The sequence below is a fragment of the Schistocerca serialis genome, chromosome 3 (assembly GCF_023864345.2).
Source record: "Schistocerca serialis cubense isolate TAMUIC-IGC-003099 chromosome 3, iqSchSeri2.2, whole genome shotgun sequence".
In the NCBI taxonomy this organism is placed as follows: Eukaryota; Metazoa; Arthropoda; class Insecta; order Orthoptera; family Acrididae; genus Schistocerca; species Schistocerca serialis.
The window spans coordinates 137,353,436-137,381,318 of NC_064640.1; the positions used below are offsets into that span (position 1 = coordinate 137,353,436).

Here is a 27,883-nt window from a genome sequence, read left to right on the forward strand (position 1 = left end):
TCTCCACTGGCAGTGCTTGTCGAGAACTCGTAGTAGTCAGTCCTTGCTGAGATGTCGTAGTGAAGAGTTCTTGTCGAGAAGTGGTGGTGGAGAGTGCTTATCGAGATGTGGTAGTAGTGAGTCGGTGTTGAGATGTTGTAGTAAGGAGTGCCTGTTCCATGTTTTATGCAGTTGTTTGATGGGCTAGACAGCAGATGTTGTTCGAATGGAAATATTGTAATGATCAGAGTGCTTTTCGTCAATACATATGAAGGTAAAAATTACACTTGTGTTTTGGTTTCGTAGGTTTTATAGTTGCTGGGGACTTAATTAATTAATTGTGTTAACGGAAATTTTCTTTCATTCTTTGTTGTTATTCTATGCAGTCAGATTGCGTACTAAAACTAGTTAGGGCCAACCGTTTACGAGACTTAGTAATCGGACATACAGCTACTAAAAATTTAAAAAGTATTTGCATTCCATATTCAAATAATTAAGCCCCCATGCACTGTGATGTGATTTTTACTCAACGACAGTTATTTTCGACGCTTCCTACAATCATCTATTGCATGAGCCCCACGTTTTTCGTTTTAAATTTCACAAGTATTACCAGAGCTATTAAAAATTCACAACCAAAATATTCTGGACTATCTCTTTGAGTTTAGGACTCTGTATGGGGTAAGAAAAATTATTTTATACTTCCTTGTTCATTTTTAAAAGTATTATACTAAAAAGCTTTTAATATAAATAATTACTTTCTTCTTTGTATCGTTGTGTGTGTGTGTGTGTGTGTGTGTGTGTGCGTGTGTGAAAGTTTTCAATTGATTTCAAAAATTCGATGTGATTACAACAAAGATATGTGGTAGATTAGCCGGCCGTGGTGGCCAAGCGGTTAAAGGCGCTACAATCTGGAACCGCGCGACCGCTACGCTCGCAGGTTCGAATCCTGCCTCGGGCATGGATGTGTGTGATGTCCTTATGTTAGTTAGGTTTAAGTAGTTCTAAGTTCTAGGGGACTGATGACCTTAGAAGTTAAGTCCCATAGTGCTCAGAGCCATTTGAACCATTTTGTGGTAGATTTCAGGTTTATTTGTTTCCCTTCAACTGAGTCAACCAATATATTGCTTCCTCCTACGTATATCTGGCGAAAAGATTGTGAAAGCAAAAATGAGACAGAATCGAGATCTCACGGAGGCTTAACAGCAATCGTTCTTACACGACCGAAGCAGGAAAAACGGGGAAATAACAGTGGTACAAAAAATACTGTCCGCTACACACTAGACAAGAAAGCGAGTTAATACTGCATTGTCATCCAGATATGAGGTGTGTTGAAAGTTTCAAGTTTCTAGCTCATTGGGAAGTTAGCTTAAAATCAACTGCAAAATTTGTACTGAACAGAGAAACAGACAAGACAGTGACCTAATAAAAACGTGTTAAAAAACTACAGTTTTGTTCAAAAAGACCGAATGACCGAACGAGAAGCCGTATAGGTAAGGGACTGGATTTTTATTTGAGAGGCCCCTGTCCAGTCACCGTCCGACTATTCAGATTTACGTTTTCCCTAAATAGCGTAAGGCAAATGCTGTGATGGTTCCTTCTAAAGAGTACGGGCGACTTCCTTCATTCACTTTGGGCTTGTGTTATGTCTCAACGTCATCTTCGACTGGAGTTTAAACCCTAATCTTCTTTCCTTTAAATAGGATTGAAGTCAGATTGCCTGAGCGACCTCATAAGCGATCGCATGTTCCCAACTTTTCTGACTCTATTTGTCGGGTATGGGTGGTGGTGGGGGTGGGAGGGGGGGGGGGGGTGCAATGGAATGGTACATTGTCTTCCTGGAGGTTCACGTCACCAGTGGAATGCTGTAGGCAAACAGACGTATGCACATGATCGTACATTAGATCCTGTACCGTTCACCACGAAAGAGGATGGCAAACACATCAGGGAGCATATTTAATCTCATGTTACCATTCGCTGTACAAGAATACCTCTACCAAATGCCTGGACGATTCCCTGCTGGCAATTGGAATGTCTGCTCATGTTCTCGTGTACCAGCTTACACCGCTGTCTGTCAGCGAAAGTATGCCTAGTGGACTGCCGCCGTTTTCAAGACACTTCAGTCACAACCTAAGTACATGATGTCATTTCCCACGCCTCTCCATACCCTGAACGCAAGACGGTCACTTATCCTAGGAGCTGGAAGGTACTGGACCCGAGTCCCGTTATGCTTAATTTTCTTAAACTCTAAAGAAACAGTCCTAAATCCTGACAGTGGAAGACATTAATTTTAGTAAAAACATGACGTGTTTCGAACTTAGGACCTTCTACTCCAATTGCACTACCGGACCCCATGACATTAACATAGACGTGTTGCAATAGAGTAATTGCGGTATGGCACTGACGTCTCCCAAAGCCGTTAGGAAACAAAATTTAAGAAAACTAAATATGACGGTACCCAAACCCAGAACTTTACACCTCTTAGGATAGATGGCCGCCTTGGTTTGGGAGCGGGTGAGGTGTGGGGGTGTAACTAGGATGTGACAAGCGTCTTGGAATCGGTGGTACCCCACCTCTACTATGCCATATGTCACTTGCAATCAAATCCCATAAATTGACAGTGCTCTACACACCACAGAAATCAGTTTCGGTAAAATTTATGTAAAGCCTCTCGCATTTTTCACGGTTTGTGTACAGTGTATACACAAAAATATACGTTAATTAATTTCGAATATGTATTTAATATTATACAATATAGATTTCCTGAATTCACATGTCAGCTTTAGTTTGCTGAAGAAAATTGCGGAACAGGTGGGAAAAGGCTGTTAAACATAGTGAAAGTGTGGCCCTTAGGCTATACTGTAGGTCACTTTCTTCCCATAACCGTCATTTCGTAATCACATTTGTTGACTTCACACAACTCTCATCATAACCTTTCAGCCTGACGTAGACCTCAGGCTGTATTACGAATCAGTCAGCTAACCAAGATCGAAGAGGAGGAGCAGCGGCATTATCACACTCTGGTCCAGTGTTCTACTATTAAGGAGTCCACTAATGCACTATATAAAGGAACCATTTCAAAAAGCAATGAATTTCTTCAGTCTGTTTCTTGATTAAAACGTTAATTAATTCAGAACTATTTATAACAATTTCATAGAAATTAGGGCAAAATAAACTTTATTACATAAATAAAGAACGAGAAAGCCGCTTTCTTTAAAATCAACACCAACCTAAAATGACTTACAACATTAATGACTTCACAACTGTTCGTCTTGCGGACCGGGCGAGGTGACGCAGTGGTTAGCACACTGGATTCGCATTCTGGAGGACGACGGTTCAATCCCGCGTCCGGCCATCCTGATTTAGGTTTTCCGTGGTTTCCCTATATCACTCCAGGCAAATGCCGAGATGGCTCCTTTCAAAGGGCACGGTGGACTTCCTTCCCTAATCCGATGAGACCGATGACCACGCTGTCTGGTCTCCTCCGCCAAAACAACCCAACCCAATCATCTTGCGAAACTGTACTCTTCGGCACCTTCACGTTATTTATTTTTTATTGATTCAAGAATCCTCACTAGAGCACTAGAGATATTTATGGTTACATATAGTTTCTTATGGTTATACATTATTATGGTGACACAAAGAAAATCAGTATATCAAAATACATTCATAGAATGCATAGACATGCTTTATGACGGTAGGACTACAGATCACTCGCGACCTTGAAGGAATCATCCAGGCATTTTCCTGAAGCGATTTAAGAAAGCCACCGAAATCTAAATCAGGATGACTGGACAGAGCGAACTTCACCTTCCCGAATACTAACAGCAGCAATGTCCCATTCGGTGCGTACCTGTTGTACAAGTCATTTGATTTACCCAAAATGTATTATATAAAACGTAGTTTTGTTCTTCAGTGAAATCCATACCCACATTTCCATGGTCGTTTTCAAGAGGTACCAGATATTCACGAGCTTCTTGAAACTCTCGTTCCTCCACACCGACGTACCAATGTGCAATAACTCACTTGGCATACACGAAATCAAACTTATGGTCAAGGCGACCCTCGGCCACTGCAGTTGGAGTTGTGTTTGACATCAGGAAAACAGCACGCCCAATCTTTGCAAGATCACCAACTGGTATCACAGTACGTTGGTAGTTTATTCCGATCTACGAGGGGCGTTCAGTAAGTAATGCAATACATTTTTTTTTGTGAAACCAGTATGATTTTATTCAGGATTCCAATACATCATACTATTCCTCACTTTGTTGGCTACAAAACCCTATTTCTCAATATAATCTCTTTTCAGAGCTACGGCCTTACGCTGTCTTACTGAAGTGCCTGTATGCGTGCATGGTACCCATCCACTGATCGACGTCGGAGCCAAAGTCTTGCTGCATCAATAACCTCATCATCCACATTGTAGCGGGACAGCCTCTATTAGCATTTCTTTACCTCAACAGTAGTTGACGAAAGCAGTATTATTTTTCGAATTTTGGACATGTCAATATTATCTCAGTTGCTTTTCTGAAAACTTTCGTATAATATTATACACAGTATGTTTTATTTCAAGCTAAAATTTATGAAAAGGAATTACTTTATAAGATATTTTAGTTTCGATGTGATAAGCGACAAGCACTAGTTCTGCATGTACAGCTAAAATTAGTTTTTTAGAAACATTTGAAATTACGCATTATTGCTACACTTAAAATTTCTATTGTTAATTACGCAACCCTGTACTGTTTATTACGAGGGCAGTTCAATAAGTAATGCAACACATTTTTTTTCTCGGCCAATTTTGGTTGAAAAAACCGGAAATTTCTTGTGGAATATTTTCAAACATTCCCGCTTCGTCTCGTATAGTTTCATTGACTTCCGACAGGTGGCAGCGCTGTACGGAGCTGTTAAAATGGCGTCTGTAACGGATGTGCATTGCAAACAACGGGCAGTGATCGAGTTTCTTTTGGCGGAAAACCAGGGCATCTCAGATATTCATAGGCGCTTGCAGAATGTCTACGGTGATCTGGCAGTGGACAAAAGCACGGTGAGTCGTTGGGCAAAGCCTGTGTCATCATCGCCGCAAGGTCAAGCAAGACTGTCTGATCTCCCGCGTGCGGGCCGGCCGTGCACAGCTGTGACTCCTGCAATGGCGGAGCGTGCGAACACACTCGTTCGAGATGATCGACGGATCACCATCAAACAACTCAGTGCTCAACTAGACATCTCTGTTGGTAGTGCTGTCACAATTGTTCACCAGTTGGGATATTCAAAGGTTTGTTCCCGCTGGGTCCCTCGTTGTCTAACCGAACACCATAAAGAGCAAAGGAGAACCATCTGTGCGGAATTGCTTGCTTGTCATGTGGCTGAGGGTGACAATTTCTTGTCAAAGATTGTTACAGGCGATGAAACATGGGTTCATCACTTCAAACCTGAAACGAAACGGCAATCAATGGAGTGGCGCCACACCCACTCCCCTACCAAGAAAAAGTTTAAAGCCATACCCTCAGCCGGTAAAGTCATGGTTACAGTCTTCTGGGACGCTGAAGGGGTTATTCTGTTCGATGTCCTTCCCCATGGTCAAACGATCAACTCTGAAGTGTATTGTGCTACTCTTCAGAAATTGAAGAAACGACTTCAGCGTGTTCGTAGGCACAAAAATCTGACCGTACTTCTCCTTCTTCTTGACAACGCAAGACCTCACACAAGTCTTCGCACCCGAGAAGAGCTCACAAAACTTCAGTGGACTGTTCTTCCTCATGCACCCTACAGCCCCAATCTCGCACCGTCGGATTTCCATATGTTTGGCCCAATGAAGGACGCAATCCGTGGGAGGCACTACGCGGATGATGAAGAAGTTATTGATCCAGTACGACGTTGGCTCCGACATCGACCAGTGGAGTGGTACCGTGCAGGCATACAGGCCCTCATTTCAAGGTGGCGTAAGGCCGTAGCATTGAATGGAGATTACGTTGAAAAATAGTGTTGTGTAGCTAAAAGATTGGGGAATAACCTGGTGTATTTCAATGCTGAATAAAACAACCCCTGTTTCAGAAAAAAAATGTGTTGCATTACTTATTGAACTGCCCTCGTATATATATTTCTCGATTCTTTTATGAAATAATAATCCAAATTAGTAACGAAACGGAAACTAGTAGAAATTCATTTGTTAAAAAAAATTGTAGACCCTTGAGATTATTGTTACTTCCGCGGAGTGTGAGAGTAGTAAGCATGCCTCCGATGTGGTCGGACATATTTTTGTATTTTTGTGAGAACAATGTAATTTCGGCTTTGTTAATGTGAAAAATCAAAATACTGTATGATATACTAAAATGTGAGAAAATATATTTACGTTAAAAAAATTTCTGCAACAACAATTGTAGGCCGCGCGGGGTAGCCGCACGGTCTGGGGCGCCTTGTCACGGTTCGTGCGGCTACCCCAGTCGGAGGTTCGAGTCCTCCCTCGGGCATGGGTGTGTGTGTTGTCCATAGCGTAAGTTAGTTTAAGATAGATTAAGTAGTGTGTAGGCTTAGGGACCGATGACCTAAGTAGTTCGATCCCATAAGACCTTACCATGAATTTCCAATTTCCAACAATCGTAAAATTTATTTATTTCAAACCAACCGTGATGACCTGATGTGAGATTTTCAGCTTCAAGAATCAGACCCCTAGACAAAAAGCACTGGAGACATCTCAGAATGACAAGCTAAGTAAACTTGAAAGTTTATTGTAATCTTCCTCCTCTTAAATCTTCATAAAAGACTTTGCTTATTAATTACTTGGACTGGACATTGTTTAATATGAACAATAGATGGAATCAGGAAGGAGAGAAGATTACAACATACTGCTACCCGCGAAGTGCATCCTTCATTGGGCCAGACCGATGGAATTCGGAAGGTGCGAGATCCGAGCTGTGGGATGAATGAGGAAGAACAGTCCAACGAAGTTTGTGTGCGCAGACTTGTGTGAGACCCTGCGTTGTCATGGAAAAGTAGAAATTCGTTTGCATGTTTGTGGTGACGAACACGCTGAAGTCGTTTTTTCAGTTTCCTGAGGATAGCACAATACACTTCAAAGTTGATCGTTGCACCATGAGGGAGGACATCAAACAGAACAACCTCCGAGTCCCAGAAAAACTGTAGCCATGACTTTACAGGCTAAGGGTGCGGCTTTGTACTTTTTCTTCGCAGGAGAGGTGGTGTGGCGCCACTCCATCGATTGCCGTTTTGTTCCCGGTACGAAGTGATGAACCCTTGTTTCATCGCCTGTGATGATGTTTGACAAAAAATTGTCACGATCAGCCGCGTAACGCGCAAGTAGTTACTCACTGATGGTCCTACGTTGTTCTTTATGGTGGTTCTGTTAGGCGGCGAGGAACACAGAGGGCACACACCCTTTGAGTACCCCAACAAGTGGAGGAGTGTGTCAGTAGTACCAACGAAGACGTCCAGTTGTGCAGCGAGTTGTTTGCTTATAATCTGTCGATCACCTAGAGTGAAGTGCCCGCACGTTCCAGAACAGCAGGGGTCGCAGCTGCGGACACGCAGGAGGTCGGACAGGTTTGCGCGACATTGCTGCAATGACAGACACCTCGCTCAACGACTCACCGTGCTTATGCTCACTGCCAGGTCTGCGCGACATTGCTGCAATGACAGACACCTCGCTCAACGACTCACCGTGCTTTTGCTCACTGCCAGGTCTGCGCGACATTGCTGCAATGACAGACACCTCGCTCAACGACTCACCGTGCTTTTGCTCACTGCCAGGTCTGCGCGACATTGCTGCAATGACAGACACCTCGCTCAACGACTCACCGTGCTTTTGCTCACTGCCAGGTCTGCGCGACATTGCTGCAATGACAGACACCTCGCTCAACGACTCACCGTGCTTTTGCTCACTGCCAGGTCTGCGCGACATTGCTGCAATGACAGACACCTCGCTCAACGACTCACCGTGATTTTGCTCACTGCCAGGTCTGCGCGACATTGCTGCAATGACAGACACCTCGCTCAACGACTCAACGTGCTTTTGCTCACTGCCAGGTCTGCGCGACATTGCTGCAATGACAGACACCTCGCTCAACGACTCACCGTGATTTTGCTCACTGCCAGGTCTGCGCGACATTGCTGCAATGACAGACACCTCGCTCAACGACTCACCGTGCTTTTGCTCACTGCCAGGTCTGCGCGACATTGCTGCAATGACAGACACCTCGCTCAATGACTCACCGTGCTTTTGCTCACTGCCAGGTCTGCGCGACATTGCTGCAATGACAGACACCACGCTCAACGACTCACCGTGCTTTTGCTCACTGCCAGGTCTGCGCGACATTGCTGCAATGACAGACACCTCGCTCAACGACTCACCGTGCTTTTGCTCACTGCCAGGTCTGCGCGACATTGCTGCAATGACAGACACCTCGCTCAGCGACTCACCGTGCTTTTGCTCACTGCCAGGTCTGCGCGACATTGCTGCAATGACAGACACCTCGCTCAACGACTCACCGTGCTTTTGCTCACTGCCATGTCTGCGCGACATTGCTGCAATGACAGACACCTCGCTCAACGACTCACCGTGCTTTTGCTCACTGCCAGGTCTGCGCGACATTGCTGCAATGACAGACACCTCGCTCAACGACTCACCGTGCTTTTGCTCACTGCCAGGTCTGCGCGACATTGCTGCAATGACAGACACCTCGCTCAGCGACTCACCGTGCTTTTGCTCACTGCCAGGTCTGCGCGACATTGCTGCAATGACAGACACCTCGCTCAGCGACTCACCGTGCTTTTGCTCACTGCCATGTCTGCGCGACATTGCTGCAATGACAGACACCTCGCTCAACGACTCACCGTGCTTTTGCTCACTGCCAGGTCTGCGCGACATTGCTGCAATGACAGACACGTCGCTCAACGACTCAACGTGCCTTTGCTCACTGCCAGGTCTGCGCGACATTGCTGCAATGACAGACACCTCGCTCAACGACTCACCGTGCTTTTGCTCACTGCCAGGTCTGCGCGACATTGCTGCAATGACAGACACCTCGCTCAACGACTCACCGTGCTTTTGCTCACTGCCAGGTCTGCGCGACATTGCTGCAATGACAGACACCTCGCTCAACGGCTCACCGTGCTTTTGCTCACTGCCATGTCTGCGCGACATTGCTGCAATGACAGACACCTCGCTCAACGACTCACCGTGCTTTTGCTCACTGCCAGGTCTGCGCGACATTGCTGCAATGACAGACACCTCGCTCAACGACTCACCGTGCTTTTGCTCACTGCCAGGTCTGCGCGACATTGCTGCAATGACAGACACCTCGCTCAACGACTCACCGTGCCTTTGCTCACTGCCAGGTCTGCGCGACTTTGCTGCAATGACAGACACCTCGCTCAACGACTCACCGTGCTTTTGCTCACTGCCAGGTCTCCGTAGAACTTCGGCAACCACCTATGAATAGCTGCAATGCTCTTGTTTTACACCAAAAGGAACTCAATGATAGTTCTCTTCTTAGAAAGCTGCTCCGTCACAGATGCCACTTTGAGGGTTACGTGTAACGCCGCTACCCATCAGTACTTCTTGATAGTATAGGGGCTGAAGCGGGAATATTCCACGATGTACCACAACAAATTCTTCCTTTTTTTTGACCAAAACTGGGCGAGGAAAAAAGTGTTACATTACTTACCGAACGCCTCTCGCACAATAAGAAGGCAAGTTTTACTAAACATTCTCAGTATTTCAATTCTGTTCCATAAAATAGATCAATAGTTAAATCTTTAGTGGTAACACAACAATCACTCAGACCTTGGAAACAGTGGGACACGAATCGACAAATTGAATGGTTCGCCTTGTCATAATAATTCACAAAGTAGGCTTCACATCCTTCAGCGCAACATCTCATCTACATCTACGTGATTACTCTGTTATTCACAATAAAGTGCCTGGCAAAGGGTCCAATGAACCACCTTCATTCTGTCTCTCTACCGTTCCACTCTCGAACGGCACGTGGGAAAAACGCACACTTAAATTTTTCCGTGCGAGCCCTGATTTCTCTTATTTTATCGTCATGATCATTTCTCCCTATGTAGGTGGGTGCCAACTGAATGTTTTCGCAGTCGGAGGAGAAAACTGGAGATTGAAATTTCATGAGAAGATCCCGTCGCAACGAAAAACGCCTTTGTTTTGATGATTGCGACTCCAATTCACGTATCATGTCTGTGACACTATCTCCCCTATTTCGCGATAATACAAAACGAGCTGCCCTTCTTTGTACTTTTTCGATGTCATCCGTCAGTCCCATCTGATGCGGATCCCACACCGCACAGCAGTACTCCAGAATAGGGCGAACAAGCGTAGTGTAAGCAGTCTCTTTGGTAGACCTGTTGCACCTTCTAAGTGTCCTGCCAATGAATCGCAGTCCTTGGTTTGCTCTACCCACAATATTATCTATGTGATCGTTCCAGTTTAGGTTATTTGAAATTGTAATCACTAAGTATTTAGTTGAATTTACAGACCTCAGATTTGTGTTGCTTATCGCGTAATCGAAATTTAGCTGATTTCTTTTACTACTCATGTGAGTAACTTCGCACTTTTCTTTATTTCTCTGTACAACATATAACATGCCATGTACTTCCCATGCCCCAGATAACCTTTCACCATTTGGTTGGCAGGTTCGAAGCAGGCGTTCGTTATTTCACAGACAGTTCATCAAGGTAAGCTTTTTCTGCCGGGATGACAGGGCATACGTAACAAGAGGGAATTGAATACGAGGAATCAAGTTGGTTTGGAGTTCTGCGGGTCCACAATAAGAGCTCTAAAAAAGCGAAAATATGCAGTGATTGAGGATACACTCTGTCCCGTCGGCCTGTTAAGATTTTTGTTAGCTGGGCGTTTAACGTCCAAGCTACGGTGGCAAATGTCATACGTAGACTCACTGCCACGTATGAAAATACATTAGAATTGCTCCAGCGTGGTGTGCGTTGTTAGGGTGGGGTTCTATTGCTCCACAACTGCTGTTGATACCTGGAAACAAGTTGTGCTTTAGTTGTAGAAACCTGCACACAAAGAGTTCCTTCAAATCTCAAAAACAAGATTCAGTGTTTGACAAAATCTTCTCACCTGAGGAGTTGGGTAAATAGCAAATTCCAGTTACCTGTTTTTGTAACAATCCACAGATAGCCGTTCCATTCACACTGAAGTAAAGCCTGAACCAGTACCATGCTTGTAACCAACTTCTCTTGGTGGAACAGCTGGCTGTAGGTGCCTGTACGCATCTCATCCACAACGGACAAACAAACAGATTTACCACTGAAATGTTTTTCACTGCATTCACCGCTGATTAAACATAACGTATATTTCCGTACTTGCCAATAACTGTCGGTTCCAGGTCCACAAATACTACAGGTGGTACATGCTTCCGAAGACCATTCTCGCTGAAAAACTTATTTAAGCCGTTATCGCGCCTACAAAGATGTTGCCTGATGGCATCTGACAATCGAGTTGGATGCTATGCTCAAGACAATGTGCTTTCCAATAATCACTGGTAACAATTACTTGCATAAAATATCTATCATTGTGGGCATAGAGCAAACGAAGTAGGACGACCACATAAAATTAATCGTAGTTAAGGCAGATGCCAGGCAGATTCATTGGAAGAACTCTCAGAAAACATAGTCCATCAAGAAAGGAGGTAGCTTACAAAGCACTCGTTCACCAATATTTAAATATTGCTCGTCAGCTTTGGATCTACACCGGATAAGTTTGATAGAGGAAATTGCGCTGAAACGCCAAAGAAATAGGTATAGGCATGCGTATTCAAATACAGAGATATATAAACGGGGAGAATATGGCGCTGCGGTCGGCAACGCGTATGTAACACAACAAGTGTCTGGCGCTGTTGTTAGATCGGTTACTGCAGTGGCAGGTTATCAAACTTTAAATGAGTTTGAACGAGGTGTTGTAATCGGAGCACAAGCGATGGGACACAGCGTCTCCGAGGTAACTATGAAGTGGGGGATTTTCCCGTACGACCATTTCACGAGTGTACCGTAAATATCAGGAATCCGGTGAAACATCAAATCTCCGACATCGCTGCGGCCAGATAAAGATCCTGCAAGAACGGGACCAACGATAACTGAAGAGAATCGTTCAACGTGACAGAAGTGCAATTCTTCCGCAAATTGCTGCAGATTTCGTTGCTGGGCCATCAACAAGCGTCAGCGTGCAAACCATTTAGCGAAACATCATCGATATGGGCTTTCGGAGACGAAGGTACGCTCGTGTAGCATTGGTGACTGCACGACACAAAGCTTTACGCCTCGCCTGGGCCCGTCAACACAGATATTGGACTATTTATGACTGGAAACATATTGCCTGGGCGTAATAGTCTCGTTTCAAAATGTATCGAGCGAATGGATGTGAACGGCTATGGAGACAACCTCGTGAATCCATGGGCCCCGCACGTCAGCAGGGGACTGTTGAAGGTGGTGGAGGCTCTGTAATGGTGTGGGTCGTATGCAGTTGGAGTGATATGGGTTCCCTGATATGTCTAGATACGACTCTGATAGGTGACACGTACATAAGCATCCTGCCTGATCACCTGTTCATTGTCATTGCGATGGACTTTTGCAACTCCAGCAGGACAATGCGACACCTCAAACGTCCAGAACTGCTACAGGGTGGCTCCAGAAACACTCTTCTGGGATTAAACACATTCGTTGGTCACAATCCTCCCCAGACATGAACATTATTGAGCTTATCTCGGATGCCTTGCAACGTGCTGTTCAGAAGAGATTTCCATCCCCTCGTACTCTTGTGGATTTATGGACAGCCCTGTAGGATTCATGGTGTCAGTTCCTTCCAGCACTACTGCAGATATTAGTCGACTCCATGCCACGTCGCAATGCGGCACTTCTGTGTGCTCGCAGGGGCTCTATACGATATTAGGCAGGTCTACCAGTTTTTTGGCTCTTCAGTGTAATATACAGCGAACTGTCCTTGTCGTAATTATTAAGTCCCGTAGTGGGTGATGCATACTGTAGTAACTGAGTCACATGTTGAAGTAAAGAACACTTAATTCACGGCACAATTTCACAATTAAGATTACATCTAATGACAACTGAAACTTTGTTCATGATTACTTGAGCATTACAGAAACGAAGTTCCATGGTGGAATACCAATTCCGAGGCAAGCCTCAACCCGAGTGGCTGCAGGAGCGGCGTCCGTGGCGCCACACCGTACGGAGTACCCTGTGTACTGCGGAGACGGCGCGGAGTAAAGCGGGGCGTCTGGGCCGCTCTCGGCGAGTTCCGATCGATGAGCTACGACTGAGGCCAGCTCCGGGCCCGGAACTGAGTGAGCAGTTGATTGCTGCTGCTCGAGGATGTGCTTACCCTGGAGTATCCAGCAGGCGGAAGTATGTCCGCGATCACGTGACGTGCGAACGATACTCGTTTCACCGACAGCAGCGCCGTCGATTCCTGATGCGCACCCTACTCGGAAGCGTGCCTGTCGCCCTCCGGTGGCGCCTGTAACAGACAGTGTATCAACAGACTGTTTGTATATTGTATTTTGCCCATAAAATGCGACGTTTGTGTGATATTAGTAAATAGGCTCCAGAGGAGATACGCCTGCGGGCTGTGAGTAAGCAACACGCCGGGCGAAGACGTTGTGTTGGAAGCGTAAAATTGACAAAAAAAAAAAAAAAAAAATGACGCACCATGTAGGAATTACGAGGGTTGTCCAGAAAGCAAGTTCCGATCGGTCGCGAAATGGAAACCGTAGTGAAACGTTTTATTTGCGACAGTTAGGTACACCTTGTAAATAGCCTTTCGCTCCCTGTATTATACCCCTGCCACCTTTAGAATTTGAAAGAGAGTATTCCAGTGAACATTGTCAAAACCTTTCTCTAAGTCTACAAATGCTAGAAACATAGGTTTGCCTTTTCTTAATCTTTCTTCTAAGATAAGGCGTAAGGTCAGTATTACCTCACGTGTTCCAACATTTCTACGGAATCCAAACTGATCTTCCCCGAGGTCAGCTTCTACCAGTTTTTCGATTCGTCTGTAAAGAATTAGCGTTAGTATTTTGCAGCTGTGACTTATTAAACTGATAGTTCGGTAATTTTCACATCTGTCAACGCCTGCTTTCTTTGGGATTGGAATTATTATATTCTTCTTGAAGTCTGTGATGTGTCGACAGAAGTGCCGACACAGTGTTATTTTGAGGGGGCCGATATTCACGCTATAAGCTCACGCAGAATATCGGGAAGTCTGAAGCAGGACGCTCAATGAATGCTATAAAGAAAAGTACGTTGCTTTTGGAATACTTAACTTTAATCCATCCTTGTTGTATACATCGTTCTTGTTTAGACATGCTTTAGACGAGAATTATCAATTGCTATGTAAGGCTAATGGCGCCTTGCTAGGTCGTAGCCATGAACTTAGCTGAAGGCTATTCTAACTATCTGCTCGGCTAATGAGCGATGCTTCGTCAGTGTAGTCGCTAGCAATGTCGTCCGTACAACTGGGGCGAGTGCTAGTCCGTATCTCGAGACCTGCCTTGTGGTGGCGCTCGGTCTGCGATCACACAGTGGCGACACGGGGGTCCGACATGTACTAATGGACCGCGGCCGATTTAAAGCTACCACCTAGCAAGTGTGGTGTCTGGCGGTGACACCACAGTCTGAAGGTATTTCGCCTGTCTCATACATCTTGCTCACTAGATGGTAGAGTTTTGTCATGACTGGCTCTCCCAAGGCCGTCAGTAGTTCTAATGGAATGTTGTCTACTCCCGGGGCCTTGTTTCGACTCAGGTCTTTCAGCGCTCTGTCAAACTCTTCACGCAGTATCGTACGTCCCATTTCATCTTCATCTACATCCTCTTCCATTTCCATAATATTGTCCTCGAGTACATCGCCCTTGTATAGACCCTCTATATAATCCTTCCATCTTGCAGTAAGTACTGAGAGATGAAGAAGCTTGCACAGGATAGAGTAGTATGGAGAGCTGCATCAAACCAGTCTCAGGACTGAAGACCACAACAACAACAACAGGTACACCTTCCACCTACATCTATACAGAGTCGCCGCTCCAACTTCGAGTGTTATCGTAGTGTTGTAACAATTTTCGAATATCCTCGGCATACAAAGCAGCCGCCTGTGCTTTCGTCCAGTTATCTGCGCTGGTCTGCAGCTCGTTGACTGTGGAAAATTTTTGTATTCATAGCCAGCGGTTCTTGTGAGAAGAGAAGAGACTCAGGGGTGCCAATTACGGACTGTATTGTGGGTGATCAAACACTTCTCATCAGAAACGATGCAGGAGCGTCTTCATTGCCCCTGCAGTGTGCGCCAGAGAATTGGCATGAAGAAGGAACTGCTCGACAGTTGTGTTATGTAGGCTGCATGACACAGGCGAAATCTCTAACCAGGCCCCCATAGTTGACGGGAGACGCTATTCCCTACGCATATTTAAATGCACACTGTTCACTCAAAACTGAAAAGAGCGACGCGACACGATCGACGGTCATACTAGAGACACTGCCCAACACATCTGTGCAAAACTTTACCGGATTTTCCCAGTGGTTTCCATTTCGAGACCGATCGAAACTTACTTTCTGAACAACCCTCGTAACGGAAATCGGTAGATGTGATATACATGTACAGAGAAACATATGACTACAATTTCACAAAAATTGTTTGATTTATTAGTGAAAAAATGCTTCACAATATGAGCAAGTCAGAAACGTGTTGGTGCACTTCTGAACCCTATGCGAGCAGTTATTCGGCCTAGCATTGACTGTAGAATTCTTGGATGTCCTCCTGAAGGATATCGTGACAAATTATATCCAACTGGCGCTTTATATCGTCAAAATCAAGAGTTGATTGGAAGGCACCGCCCATAGTGCTCCGGAAGTTCGCAATTGGAGAGTTACCTGGTTCAAATGGCTCTAAGAACAATGGGATTTAACATCTGAGGTCATCAGTCCTGTAGACTTAGAACTACGTAAACCTAACTAACCTAAGGACATCACACACATCCATGCCCGAGGCAAGTTTCGAACCTGCGACCGTAGCAGCAGCGTGGTTCTGGACAGAAGCGCCTAGAACCGCTCGGTCACAACGGCCGGCTGAGAGGTACCTGGCGCCCTTGCTAGCCAAGGTAGTATTTGGCAAGCACAAAGACAAGCAGTAGAAACAAGTGCAGGCGGGCATTATCTTTACAAAATGTAAGCTCATGAAGGGCAACAAATAGGGGCGTAGAATATCGTCGACGTATCGGTATGCTGTAAGGGCGCCGCAGATGACAACCGAAGGGGTCCTACTATGAAAAGAAATGGCAACCGAGACCATATTCCCGGTCCTTTTTGTTTATTAAGAGTATACTACAGAAATAGAGAAAATCCAAAGAAGAGCAGCACATTTCTTTGCAGGTTCATTTAGTATTCGCGAAAGCATGACGGAGGTGTTCAGTCAGCTCCAGTGACAGACAATTCAACAAAGCTGTTTTTCATCACGATGTGGTCTACTGTTATAATTCCGAGAATGTACGTTCCTGGAAGAGTCAACCAACATATTGCTTCCACCTACGCATATCTCGCGAAAAGAACCATAACGATAAAATTAGAGACTCGAGCCCACACAGAGACTTACCAGCAATCGTTCTCCTGTCAACCATACGGATCTGGAACGGGAAAAGGGAGGAAGTGACCGTGCTGCACATAGTACCCTCCGCCATACACAGAAATGTGGCTTGGTGAGTATAGATATAGGTTTAGAATTCTTTTTTAAAGACTGCACACCGAGATCCGTCTGCAGATCTCTGAAGACTTGCAGTGAGAATACATCATTGCAGTGTGATGCTACTATTCACGACAGCTAGCCAGTGATAGTATCTTATGGGCTAACATCTAGCAAGTGAACCACATTGTATAAAGGACATTTCATACACTTTTGGCCATTAAAATTGCTACACCAAGAAGAAATGCAGATGATAAACGGGTATTCATTGGACAAATATATTATACTAGAACTGACATTCGATTACATTTTCACGCAATTTGGGTGCATACATCCTGAGAAATCAGTACCCAGAACAACCAACTCTGGCCGTAATAACGGCCTTGATACGCCTGGGCATTGAGTCAAACAGAGCTTGGATGGCGTGTACAGGTACAGCTGCCCATGCAACTTCAACACGATACCACAGTTTATCAAGAGTACTGACTGGCATATTGTGACGAGCCAGTTGCTAAGCCACCATTGACCAGACGTTTTCAATTGGTGAGAGATCTGGAGAATGTGCTGGCCAGGATAGCAGTTGAACATTTTCTGTATCCAGAAAGGCCCGTACAGGGCCTGCAAAATGCGGTCGTGCATTATCCTGCTGAAATGTACGGTTTCGCAGGGATTGAATGAAGGGTAGAGCCACGGGTCGTAACACATCTGAAATGTAACGTCCACTGTTCAAAGTGCCGTCAATGCGAACAGAAACCACCACGCCGGGTGCTACGCCAGTATGGCGATGACGAATATACGCTTCAAATGTGCGTTCACCGCGATGTCGCCAAACACGGGTGCGACCATCATGATGCTGTAAACAGAACCTGGATTCATCCGAAAAAATGAAGTTTTGCCATTCGTGCACCCAGGTTCGTCGTTGAGTACACCATCGCAGGCGCTCTTGTCTGTGATGCAGCGTCAAGGGTAACCGCAGCCATGGTCTCCGAGCTGCAAACGTCGTCGAACTCTTCGTGCAGATGGTTGTTGCTTTGAAACGTCCCCATCTGTAGACTCAGGGATCGAGACGTAGCTGCACGATCCGTTACAGCCATGCGGATAAGATGCCTGTCATCTCGACTGCTAGTGATACGAGGCCGTTGGGATCCAGCACAGCGTTCCGTATTACCCTCCTGAACCCACGGATTCCATATTCTGCTAACAGTCATTGGATCTCGACCAACGCGAGCAGCAATGTCGCGATACGATAAACCGCAATCGCGATAGGGTACAATCCGACCTTTATCAAAGTCGGAAACGTGATGGTACGCATTTCTCCTCCTTACACGAGGCATCACAACAACGTTTCACCAGGCAACGCCGGTCAACTGCTGTTTGTGTATGAGAAATCGGTTGGAAACTGTCCTCATGTCATCACGTTGTAGGTGTCGCCACCGGCGCCAACGTCGTGTGAATGCTCTGAAAAGCTACTTATTTGCATGTCACAGCATCTTCTTCCTGTCGGTTAAATTTCGCGTCTGTAGCACGTCATGCTCGTGGTGTAGCAATTTTAATGGCCAGTAGTGTAAATTGATCAATCGCAGCACCACTGAAGGCCTCGCAGCATTACCAAAGTTGTGTATTTCCCATGTTTCAACTTGTGCATACTGTAAATAATGTGATAATCATTTATTCATTTCATAGGTTCAAATTGCTCAAATGGCTCTGAGCACTATGAGACTTAACATCTGAGGTCATTAGTTCCCTAGAACTGAGAACTACGTAAACCTAAGTAACCTAAGGACATCACACACATCCATGCCCGAGGCAGTATTCGAACCTGCGACCGTAGCGGTCGCGCGGTTCCAGACTGAAGCGCCTAGAACCGCTCGGCCAACCCGGCTGCCCATTTCATAGGTATCTGATGTGTTAAGCTACCACATAAAGTATGGACACAACAGACTGACGTGTAGTGTAGCCTGATGGTCACATTTCCACCATGTTTACCACATTTTTGCTATTTGTTACGCTATTTTCTTCAATAACATTGTGCGATTGTCCGCACTTTGTATCTGTACAGCTAGTGGACTAATGCGTGCAAACTTAGCGTACCACTGAGCGCGCAAATGGACAAAACATCTTAACTGCCTTCTCAAGCCTCGGGTGTTGAACTGGCATTCTATATAAATGTGAACATGGCCCTGTAAGTCAGCTAATATCATGTGCGGATCGTAACAGAAATCATTAGAAATGCTGCTGTCACTTGACTAGAATGCGTGCTTGAATAAGAGTGAAATTTTGAGGTCTATTCTAGAAAGACAAAACAGCTATTCCCTTTTTCATTCTACATATAATTTATCAACTGTGCTTCCAGGGGTCAAGTGATACACAACAATCATGTTCAATTACTTTTGACACTCGGTAACAATATATTTAACTCTTGGACATATTGAATTAACACTTATTGTAATCGTTATTTCTACATATGAAAAAAATTTTATCGCAGGAAAGAATGATTAAAATCTTCGTTAGCTCGTTTACATCCATGATGTCGTAACTGATCAACGCACTGAGTTGGTGGAGAATAAATTTCCTTTTTGAACCAATGAAAAAATTCTCATGTAATTAATGTGAAGGTAGGTTAGTATCCTAGCTTTTGATATTCAATGGTCAAAGCGTACGCAAGTTGAAGTGAGCAAAATCTCGACTCAACATTTACTGTGGCCTAATGCGGTATCAGCAACGGCGTTGTCTCCATGCTGGATCTGGAACGGTAATCCCTACACTTTGCAGAAAGTAAAGCTCTCAACGCTCTTGCTGTTTTCCACGTACTTGTGCTGTCCGCTGCCAGATGAGAGAGATATCTAAAAATGTTAGTCCTCAAAATGCTTTTATATGATGGGGATCTCCCTACCGTGTCGCGCCTACGTCGCCCAGTATGGCTTCAGCCTATCTCGTTAGAGGCGAATTTTATTTTTCTTGCCAGGTTGCAGCCTAGCCCTATTAAAGCCGCCCAGCCACTTACCCTTGGTCCTGGCCGTATTTATATTAAAAGGAATAATGTATTGTTCTGGTATGATCCCTTTCTGCGCTGAAACTCGCTGTTCTTATGTTAAGTGGGGTTTTCCGATTCCATTACCCACCTGCTCGGTTCATCTCCTCAATGCGTTTCACTTTAACTTGTTTATTCATGCCCCTGTCCAAATATTGGTAGATATTGTTTTGTTAGTTTTCGGTACATGAGGTGACTGCAATTGCCTTTTGTTGATATAATATAATTATTTTCCGAATATCTCGTACTGTATCGTACAGTACAACTGAAAATGCTATAGTCTCTTTTCTCTGTGAGGTTTTGGACGGATTAAATAAAAGGTTGCGAACGTTAGGTGTTTTCTTTGATTTAACGAAGGCTTTTGACTGTGTTGACCACAAAATATTACTGCAGAAGTTGGAACATTATGGAGTAAGGGGAGTAGCTTACAATTGGTTCGCCTCCTACTTTAAGAACAGAAAGCAGAAGGTAATCCTCCGCAATATTGAGAGTGGTAATGATGTTCAGTCCCAATGGGGCACTGTTAAATGGGGCGTTCCCCAAGGGTCGGTGCTGGGGCCACTGCTGTTCCTTATTTATGTAAATGATATGCCTTCTAGTATTACAGGTGATTCAAAAATATTTCTGTTTGCTGATGACACCACCTTGGTAGTGAAGGATCTTGTGTGTAATATTGAAACATTATCAAATAATGTAGTTCATGATATAAGTTCGTGGCTTGTGGAAAATAATTTGATGCTAAATCACAGTAAGACTCAGTTTTTACAGTTTCTAACCCACAATTCAACAAGAACTGACATTTTAATCAGACAGAATGGGCATGTTATAAGCGAGACGGAACAGTTCAAGTTCCTAGGCGTACAGATAGATAGTAAGCTGTTGTGGAAAGCCCATGTTCAGGATCTTGTTCAGAAACTAAATGCCGCTTTATTTACCATTAGAACAGTATCTGAAATAAGTGACATTTCAACACGAAAAGTAGTATACTTCGCATATTTTCATACGCTTATGTCATATGGTATTATTTTTTGGGGTAATTCTTCTGATTCAAAAAGGGTATTTTTGGCTCAAAAACGGGCTGTTCGAGCTATGTAGGGTGTAAGTTTGAAAACCTCTTGTCGACCCCTATTCAATAGACTGGGAATTTTGACATTGCCCTCACAGTATATATTTTCTTTAATGTCGTTTGTTGTTAGCAATATTAGCTTATTCCCAAGAGTTAGCAGCTTTCACTCAGTTAATACTAGGCAGAAATCAAATCTGCATGTGGAATCCACTTCCTTGACTCTTGTGCAGAAAGGAGTGCAGTATTCTGCTGCATCCATTTTCAATAAGCTACCACAAGAACTCAAAAATCTTAGCAGTAGCCCAAACACTTTTAAGTCTAAACTGAAGAGTTTCCTCATGGCTCACTCCTTCTATTCTGTCGAGGAGCTCCTGGAAGAGATAAAAAATTAAGCAAATTCCAGTGTTACATTCTTGATTTTCTTTATTTAAACTAACGACTTGTCGCCTTAATATGTCTCTTATATTTCATTTTATCTGTTTCTACAATCGTGTTATAATTTCATGTATTGACTCGTTCCATGACCATGGAGACTTCTCCTAAATGTGGTCCCATGGAACAATAAATAAATAAATAAATAAAACTGTCGTTATGGATCAAGCTCATGTAAGGCCCGTAAAATCCGGACGCCTTACAACATGAAGTGAACATACAAATTCTTGAAATATTTATTAGATAAGAGACAAGTCTTGGCGTATTTTGCTGTATATTTTGAGTGTATACTGTGCACAAACCACGAAAAATAGGAGAGGGATCCTTTATATAACATTTACCGAATATTGATTTCTGTGGTGCGTGCACTGTTATCTGTAGAAATGTGTACTGTCAGCACTTGGAGTCTGGTTACAAGAAACGCATGGCGTAGTAGTAGTAGGGTACTGGCGTTTCCACGACACTTGTCACACACTAATTATGTCACCACTCCTCACCCACAACCAATCCAATATCGTCACGTGTTCTAGGAGGTGGAAAATTCTAGATCCGAGTTCCGTCATGTTTTTATTAAATTCATCTGTTTCCCACTAACATCAGAATTTGGGATGGTCGGGTAGTCTTGATCTCTCTATGTCTATTTCTCTCTATGCAGATACACGTGTGGGTCAGGCAGATCATCCCTAATACTGAAATTCTTGGAAAACGGTTGACATTTAAGAAAATTAAACATGATGGGGTTCAAATCCACAACCTTTCAGCACTTAGGACCAGTGGCCGTCTTGGATTGGGGGTAGAGGGTAGGGGTGGGAGTGTAATTATAGTGTGTCTGAAGCATCTTAGAAATGGTGGTAGCCCACTATTTGCACAGGTAGTGGTAAAAGCTAGTACTCCAAAACATGAGGAGATATCCCAGTTGCTAACAAGAAACCCTTAAGGTATTCGGAGGAGGTATCTTTGTGTGAAAGATTGGTTACACGAGATAAAATGGAATCTATGGTGTGTTTGCCATTCCTTGACAGGTGTACATTACAGGAACCTATTGTTCGAGCATGTGTGCATGCATTTGTTTGCCTAAAGTATTCCACAGGGGACTTGAAACACCAGGAAAATGCTGCACCACTCCATGCCGCCACCGTCTACACTCAAACCATGAAAAATGCGAGATGGGGTCTTTATATAACTTTTATCAAACATTTATATCACTGGTGTTGGGACTGTTATCTAAGAAACATGTAGCGTCAATTGAGTTTGACTAAAAATAGTACACGGAAGCAAATTTAGTTTTAAATCTTCATAAGACATGGCTGCCTACAGTTTGTGAAATATTCATTTCATAGTTGTAAATCTGAGATTATATAGGTAGTTTTACAATCGATGTGCAGAGAAGTGAAAACCGTAGTATCTCGAAGCTTATTTGACGTGAAAGTCATAGACTGCATAAGCAGCTTAAGAAACTACTCCAGGTAGTGTATGAATAAATTCAAATGAAAAATAAAACTTATGTTGAAATTGAGGTAAGGTCCTAACATAAGGTATGAATTTGGCTTCGCAAAGAATGACTTGGAGAATCAGAGTCTGCTAAATTGTAGTCGTGGCATGTACTTAAACAAAGGGAATGTGTATAAGAACCAAAATCTTAAATTGGTATGCTGTCATTCACCTGAAGGTTCGTTAGGTGTGTACAGTGTTCTTAAAAGCAATCCAAAAAGCTAACTGGTTGGCTCTGAGCACTATGGGACTTAACATCTATGGTCATCAGTCCCCTCAAAAAGCTAACTAACTCATGTTTTCCGCTTATGTGATATTTACAGTTCTGAAAGTTCGTCAGTGTTTGTAAAGTTATTGTATTATGTAGAAATATATTTGAAGTACTTTGGCGCCCCCACAGATTCGGCAGCTTTTAAGAGACAAGCATTTTGGTGAAATCTTACATGACAATGAGAAGACAAGCAGTTTGATTAATGTCACATGAAGATGAGAAGACGGCCTATCGGAGTTTTAAAAATGTTTATTTCTATTTCTTAGGAAACAAACTAACACAAAATGACAAGGGGAACTTCTGTTATGAAAAGATAGAATACACTTCCTTCATGCACACTTCGACTTGTTCCCCGTAAATGACGTGGCAGTTTCTGAGGTACATGGCGAGCGACTTCATCAGCATATTGCTGTCCTGGAAAAGAAGTATGCAGGGAAGTTGACTCCCACTATTTTGGCACACTTAATTCTACCAGGGAATTGTGTTGCAGTTTGAATACTAACTCGTCATTTTCAGTATGTTCCCGGGTTCGATTCCCGGCGGGGTCAGGGATTTTCTCTGCCTCGTGATGACTGGGTGTTGTGTGATGTCCTTAGGTTAGTTAGGTTTAAGTAGTTCTAAGTTCTAGGGGACTGATGACCATAGATGTTAAGTCCCATAGTGCTCAGAGCCATTTGGACCATTTTCAGTATATAACCTGTTTCGAGAGTGACATGCAAATACACCACTCGATGAAAAGGCGAAGCACCAAGATGAGGACTTCGAATCTAAATGAAAATTCACGGGCTGAGAGGATTTGTGGTGTTATTTAAATGGTTTCAAAATCGAGTCAGATTCACAATCAACTTGCAGTCTGAGTCCACTTACCAGTATGACGTTGTACTTAGTCTGGCACAGGAGCATACGCGGATTCGGATCGGAAGGAGGTCATAGTCATATTTTTTTCCTGAGGCAAGGTCACTCACAACTGTTGTATGTGGTCCTCGATGCCTCTGATATTGGCTCTGGGACGCATTTGACGTCCCATCTGGTCCAACACACGTTCTACCGGAGACAATTCTGAGTGTCCTGCTGGCCACTGGAGTACCTCAATATGACGCAGACAGTTCATAGATACACGTGTCATGTGTGAACGAGCATTGTTCTGCTGAAAAATGGCACCACGATACTATCGCATGAGAGGTGACATATGAGGATGCATGATGTCTGTGACGCACCGTTGGCAGTTCAGAGTTCCTTCAGTCATTACGGGCCTTGACATTAAGTCAAACCACATGGTTTCAGGAAAGCCACCAGGACTGACACCACTGTGTGTCTCCAACACATAAGCGTCCGCTAACATACAGTGGGGAAATCAGTGGAATATCAAAACGCTGTACATCAAAAACATTGAAAGAATGGCACCTCTTCCCACGCGGCCGCCATACTCGCCTACGATGGTCATTCGCGGTATGTAGAACCTCGAGTCATCGCTGGACACAATTTCTTGCCATTCGTCAGAGGTCCGTGCTTCCCGGCCACAGCGCCGTTACAAAATGGTTCAAATGGCTCTAAGCACTATGGGACTTAACATCTGAGGTCATCAGTCCCCTAGACTTAGAACTAAATAAACCTAACTAACCTAAGGACATCACACACACCCATTCCCGAGGCAGGATTCGAACATGCGACCGTAGCAGCAGCGCGGTTCCGGACTGAAGCGCCTAGAAACGCTCGGCCACAGCGGCCGACAGTGCCATTACGAACGCAGCCGTTTATGTTGCGGAGTTAAGGTAGCCCTACGCATGGGGTGGTATTCCCTAGTCTGGCTGCTAATACTCTCGAAGCTATGGCGAAGGATGACACAGAATGTTGCGGGTGTCTGGCGTAGATGAGCACGTGTGATGATGTGCTTAGTGCACAACGCTATGTTCCTCCCATGTGGTGTTCAGATGTGGTCCACTGGATCCTTGACAACGAGTGTGCCTGCCTTCAAGTTCCCGTGCATTCCATTACTGGGCCACTGTCGCATCCGAATGCCCCACAAATCTGGATATTGTACGGTTCGACAAGCTAGCCACGATGAGGTCCACTCCCAAACTGTGCCAAGTGCTGATAACGCCGTTTCACACGAATACGCTGCATCTCCGTGATCATTCACCATCTGCAACTGTTCACGCCTCTTATATAACCTACCAGGCCTGGTAGCAACATTCCACACGAACAACAATAATCTCTGTGGTGGCCATTCCACCTTACACAGAAAATTGCGATTCTACTTATTAAAAAAATGATTTAAATGGCTCTAAGTACTATGGGACTTAACATCTGAGGTCATCAGTCCCCTGGACTTAGAACTACTTAAACCTAACTAACCTAAGGACATCACACACATCCATGCCCGAGGCAGGATTCGAACCTGCGACCGTAGCAGTCGGGCGGTTCCGGACTGATGCGCATAGAACCGCTCGGCCACAGAGGCCGACTAATTATTTAAATACACGCAATGGTGTGTACGTGTACGAAGTTGCACTGGCATCCAACCATGTTTGCTGGTTGCTTCATGGTTTTGTTAGGCACTTTTCACGTCTCACGCACCACATTCTCAGCTTTATTTCCACCAGTATTTCCTCTCCTACCTCCTAACCATCACAGAAGTTCTTCTGCTGACCTTACAGGGCTACCAGATCTAGAAGAAAGGATGTTGTGGAGACATAGCTTACAAATGGTTCAAATGGCTCTGAGCACTATGGGACTTAACATCCGTGGTCATCAGTCCCCTAGAACTTAGAACTACTTAAACCTAACTAACCTAAGGACATCACACACATCCATGCCGGAGGCAGGATTCGAACCTGCGACCGTAGCAGTCGCGCGGTTCCGGACTGAGCGCCTTAACCGCGAGACCACCGCGGCCAGCCATAGCTTACAGCCTAGAGTTATACTGAAGTGCCAGAGAAACTGGAACACCGCCCTAACATCGTTAGGGCCCCCACGAGCACGCAGAAGTGCAGCAACACGACGTGGCATGGACACGACTAATGTCTGAAGTAGTGCTGGAGGAAACTGACGCCATGAATCCTGCAGGGCTGTCCATAAATCAGCAAGGATACGAGGGCGTGGAAATCTCTTCTGAACAGCACGTTTCCAGTCATTCCAGATATGCTCAATAGTGTCTATGTCTGGGGAGATTGGTGGCCAGCGCAAGAGTGCTCCTGGAGCCACTCTGTAAGCAAACCTGGGCCTGTGGGTTGTCACATTATCCTGCTGGAATTGCCCAAGTCGGTCGGAATGCACAGTGGACATGAATGGATGCAGGTGATCAGACAGGATGCTTACTTTCATGTCACCTGTCAGAAACGTATCTAGACGTATCAGGGGTCCCATATCACTCGAACAGCACACGCCCGATACCATTACAGAGCCTCCACCACCTTCAACAGTCCTCTGCTGACATGTGGTTGTCTCCATACCCGTACACGTCCATCCGCTCGATAAAATTTGAAATGAGACTCGTCCGACCAGGCAACATGTTTCCAGTTATCAACAGTCCAATGTCGGTGTTGACGGGCCCAGGCAAGGCGTAAAGCTTTGTGTCGTGCAGTAATCAAGGGTACACGAGTGGACCTTCGGCTCCGAAAGCCCATATCGATGTGTTTCGTTGAATGGTTCGCACGCTGACATTGTTGATGGTCCATCATTGAAATCTGCAGCAGTTTGCGGAAGGATTGCACTTCTGGCACGTTGAACGATTCTCTTCAGTCGTCGTTGGTACCGTTCTTGTAGGATCTTTTTTCGGCCATAGCGATGTCGGTGATTTGATGTTTTATCGGATCCCTGGTATTCACGGTACACTCGTGAAATGTTCATACGGGAAAATCCCCACTTCATCGCTGCCTCGGAGATACTGTGTCCCATCGCTGGTGTGCCGACTATAACACCCCGTTCAAACTCTCTCAGTCTTGATAACCAGCCATTGTAGCAGCAGTAACCAATCTAAAATCTGTACCAGACACTTGTTGTCTTACAGAGATGTTGACGACCGCAGCGCTGTATTCTGCCTTTTTACATGTCTCTGTATTTGAATAGGCATGTCTATACTCCGGCCGCGGTGGTCTAGCGGTTCTAGGCGCTCAGTCCGGAACCGCGCGACTGCTACGGTCGCAGGTTCGAATCCTGCCTCGGGCATGGATGTGTGTGATGTCCTTAGGTTAGTTAGGTTTAAGTAGTTCTAAGTTCTAGGGGACTAATGACCACAGATGTTAAGTCCCATAGTGCTCAGAGCCATTTGAACCATGTCTATACCAGTTTCTTTGGTGCTTCAGTATATTTCCAGAATGAATCTTCACCTCTCAGCGACGTGTGCGTTGATTTGAAACTTCCTGGCAGATTTAAATTGTGTGCCAGACCGGTAGCGAACTCGGAATCTTTGTCTTTCGCAGGTAAATGCTCTACCGACTGAACTATCCGGGTACTATTCGAAGGTTTCTCTCACAGAATTACTTCTGCCAGTACCTCTCCTACCCTCCATGTATGGTTGTGATATACAATGCTTTTGCTGAGGTACGTGATATGTGAATCAATGAACTGCCTTTACGTAGAAGTGAAAAAAAATTAACTTCAGATGTAAGATTAGATGACGCACAGAAAAACAGCTAGACAGGATTAGACCACGAGTGTAAATTGGTAGAAATGATATGAGATATCAGGTAGAGCATTTATGGAATGTACGTAATATACGGGAAATAGTACGGAGAATTCTCAGTCCCAAGGCGCTGACCAATAAGGAAGCATGCTGCAGCCTTCCCTGCGAGCTCTCTTGTGATAGCCGAGACGACAGAAGGGCCGCCAAATATGGGGAAGTAGTGGCGCCCTGAACTCATATCGTGCCGGCCTTACCTTCCAT

General features: G+C 44.7%; 1 pseudogene; it reads right to left on the reverse strand.

Moving 5' to 3' along the window:
- Positions 1-1,822: 1,822 nt before the first annotated feature.
- Positions 1,823-27,883, reverse strand: LOC126470721 (tubulin alpha-1 chain-like; annotated as a pseudogene).